This window comes from Myotis brandtii, unplaced genomic scaffold, assembly GCF_000412655.1.
Source record: "Myotis brandtii unplaced genomic scaffold, ASM41265v1 scaffold1064, whole genome shotgun sequence".
Taxonomy (NCBI): Eukaryota; Metazoa; Chordata; class Mammalia; order Chiroptera; family Vespertilionidae; genus Myotis; species Myotis brandtii.
Genome location: NW_005353602.1, coordinates 412,297 through 416,086, shown reverse-complemented (window position 1 = coordinate 416,086; position 3,790 = coordinate 412,297). Strand labels below are relative to the sequence as shown.

The following is a 3,790-nucleotide window of genomic DNA, read 5'->3' as shown; positions in this document are numbered from 1 at the left end:
TATGCAAATGGTTGTCATGCCCTCATGTGCCAGGGCCAGGGGACCTGAGGCCACGCCCCCCGCCTGGTGGGGCTCGATGGGGGTGGGGCCGGCTGGGTCTTGGTCTTGTGTGATTTTGAGGCGCATGCGGGTGGGCGGAGACTTGACTCTGGGTCCCATGGCGCTCCCCAGACTCTGACAGGAGAGAGCTTTTTATATACATTTTACTAATTTTCTTTCATCTCTGACACTTCTATTATAGAGAAAGGGCAAATAGCAATATTAAAATATTTCCTCTAATTAATTCCCTTTTAATGTGCATGAATTTCATTCACTGGGCCACTACTGTGTGTGTGTGTGTGTGTGTGTGTGTGTGTATTTAAAAAAAATAAATAAATGAAAGACAATAGAAAATATTAGAGTGCACTATATGAAGTACTCATTTGTAATTAAACATATCTTCTGGGTCAAGAAGGAGAATGTATTTCTTTGGTTTGTGGTTAAAAAGAAAAACCTGTGTTGGAAAGCCCTCGTGGTAAAGGCATTGGGTTGGCTGTTAGGATACGACCTGCTGCTATTACTTGAGAGCAGCATCCCTGACCTCCACCGACTCCATGCCAGTAGCACATCTCCCACGACCCGTTTCTGGCCAATTGGAGGCAGTGTCTGCAGATGTTGCCAAATGTCCCCGCAGGGGCGGAGTGTGGCGTGGGGGTGCTCCTGGTTGAGAAGCACTGGTCTAGACTGCAAAGGCCTTGCTCTGCTTTAAACTCCTGGCCTCCATCACAGGCCTAGTGCTCCATCCAGGTTCAAAGGAAGTCTGTCCAGCTCTGTCTGACAAGCTGACCCTGTGTCGTCCTGAGCCCCACCAGGGCCCTGGCCCGTTTGGCTCAGTGGATAGACTGTCGGCCTGCAGACGGAAGGGTCCCAGGTTCCATTCTGGTCCAGGGCACGTGCCAAGGTTGCAGGCTCAAACCCCGGCCCTGGTTGGGGCTTGTGGGGGAGCCAACCAATCAATGTGTCTCTCTCTCACATCGATGTTTCTCTCTCTGTCTCTCCCTCTCCCTTCCACTCTCTCTAAAAAGTCAATGGAAAAATATTCTTGGGTGAGGATTAACAAAAACAAAAACAAACAAACAAACAAAAAACCCAAACAAAATAAATTAATAAAATAAAGCCGCCATCAGTTACAGAATCAAGATCAGAGTCACAAACTGGTATTAGGAGACCTGGGTGCAACACTCGCCCGTCAGAGGCTCTGGGAATAAGTCTGGGCGAGTCGAGGCCCTTATCTCTGGCTCCTGGGGATGCACCTGTCCCAGCCACACCCAAGGGAGCTGGTGGAGGAGGGAGGGCGTGGCACAGGGGAAAGCCCTGCGGAAAATTAAAAGCCCTCTTCAAAGGGAAGTGTTATAATATGTTCAGGCATGAGTCAGGTGCTACATTGGCCTCATTGCCCTCAGCTCGTCTCTCCTGGGGAAAAAGCAAAGTGTGGGGGCACCTAGCAATGGAGCAGGCAGGGAAGACTGGCCCCTTTAATCCCGTTTCCCACTGCAAGTGGAAAGGCCAAGCTAGAACTCTGGCATTTAGGTCGGACCACAGATGCCTGGGACGCGTTCCGGAGGGACGCCTGGCCCAGAGCCAGGGCAGAGTCTGTCTGGGAGGCCCTGGGCAGCCCATCCAGCTCGGAGGTGGGGGGACTGATGCTGTGGCCCCACAGCCTCTGTTACAGCTGCTTTCCATCAAAAGGCTGTTGGGGGCTTTCTGAGTGGTGGGTGATGTCTGGGAAAGGAAACGGTGGGCTAGACCAGTGGTCGGCAAACTCATTAGTCAACAGAGCCAAATATCAACAGTACTTCTTCAAAATAGACTCGCCCAGGCCAAAAACTGACTCCTGCGCACGGGCCACGAAGTTTCAATCGCACTGTATGTGCGCGCCCGCACGTGGTATTTTGTGGAAGAGCCACACTCAAGGGGCCAAAGAGCCGCATGTGGCTCCCGAGCCGCAGTTTGCCGACCACGGGGCTAGACGCTTGCCTTCCTCTAGCAACGTTTTTATATTGGAACGCACTGCTTCTCACTCTTGACTCTCGCACCACTTTCGGTCCCTGGCCCTTTCCCTGGCCTGGCCTGGTTATCCTACTTATGGTTCTCACTTCCTCTCCGTCACGTTACAGGGGACTAGGGAACAAGAAAGCCTCTCTGATTCGATTGCTTAGAAAAGGCAGCCGTCACAGCGACCCTCATTGCTTTTGGAGGAGAGGGTTTGTTGACCTCGTCCCCCCATCACTGTGGAACTGAATCTCTGCAGGTGTCATTTCACGTTGACCTGTATATTAGTATTTGATTAATCTCTCCCTCTCACTTTAGACAAGTTGCATGAGGGGAGGAATGACGTTTCCTTTATTGATTGCTCCATCCCAGCCCCCAGTACCAGGCACTCTGGCTGAATGTATGGATATTAATGGTATGGAAAGAGATAACTCTGTTGGAATTCTTTTAAGCAGGAAGAGTCAAGGATGAATTGTCTTAAGGGGAAAAATGCTACTTTTCACTGAGTCCTTACGATGTTCCTCAGCTCCCTGCCAAGTTCCTCATTGTCTTACCTCATTTAATCCTCACAGCAAACCCTGTGTCTTAAGTATGTAAATGAGGGACTGTGGGGAAGTCATTGCACATTTTAAGGACAGGGATGGTAATTAAGTTTTTTTAAATTTTTATTTATTGAGTTTAGCTAGAGAAAGGAGGGGAGAAAGAGAGAAACATCAATTTGTTGTTCCACTTACATATGCATTCATGGCTTGCTTCTTGTATGGGCCCTGACTGGGGATTGAACCTGCAACCTTGGTGTATGGGGAGGATGCTCTAACCGACCGAGCAACCGGGTCAGGGCAGGGAATTACGTTTTCAAGTTAGCACAAAAGGCAAAAATGGGCATAATCAAAATGACCTAATATAAACACTCATTCCATTGAGATGCCTTGCATTGCACGCTTACCCTGGAATATATGGCCCTTGGGTAGAATGGTAGGGGATTACAAACTTAGTTAACTACGATGTGACTCCACTTGGCCCCATGTTTAAGAGATGAGAAAACAGGACCATGGAGATGATAAGCGGAGGGACAGAGCACAGGCAGGGTCACGGAAGATGTCTAGTGGTCTTTGTAGGCGAGGGCTGGAGAGCAGGGACCTGGGGCGGGGATGGGATCGCAATGAGGGTCACTGATCCCTTAGGGAGCCAAGGATAGCAGGCTAGCCGCCTTCCCGCATTTCCCTCTCATTCCCAGCCTTTCCCCACCTGGTCACTCACCAGCTCGGAGGGCTCCGGGTTTTTCTACTTAACGTTACCTCCGGAGGTTCCTGCGTTGCTAGGTTACCCGCCAATCTCAGAAGGCGGGACTCGGAGCCTGATGGACTTTCCTTTTCACCATGCAATTCCGCTCAGTTCCGCCCACCTGGGGGCCTGACCAATCAGAGGCACCGTCTCTCTGACCCTCCACCAATTGAAAGACACGGACTGCCTCTGAGTTGGGCTGAACGAGTTAGGCAGAGAGGATGAGAGGGGGAAAGGGGCGGGGCTTCACAACCCCGCCCCTTCTCTAGGAGGCGGGCAGGGGGTCCTGCATCGGCAGCGGGCGAGAACTGGGGAAGGACTTGAGGATTGGCCAATGAGAACTCAGCATGGCAGCCTATCTAGCGAATGGGCCGCGGCTAAGAAGGAATGGGGCGGGGTCGGCGGGGTTGCGGGTAGGCGGCGGATGAGAGAGCTGGCGCAGCTGCTGTGGTGGCAGCGGCTGAAGTGGCGGCGG

At 51.6% G+C, this 3,790-nt stretch overlaps 1 protein-coding gene across 4 annotated transcripts in view; it reads right to left on the bottom strand.

The window, feature by feature from the left end:
- Positions 1 to 3,784, bottom strand: part of IQCD (IQ motif containing D) — a 19,597-nt gene extending 15,813 nt beyond the window's left edge. For 3 of the 4 annotated variants that reach the window (XM_014541080.1, XM_005857020.2, XM_014541087.1), the window contains exon 1: positions 3,292 to 3,784. The gene's annotated coding sequence lies outside the window, so the exon portion shown is untranslated. Of the gene's footprint in view, positions 1 to 3,279 lie in introns of all 4 variants that reach the window. The other variant, XM_005857023.2, reaches the window with a different exon arrangement.
- Between the last annotated feature and the right edge of the window lie 6 nt (positions 3,785 to 3,790).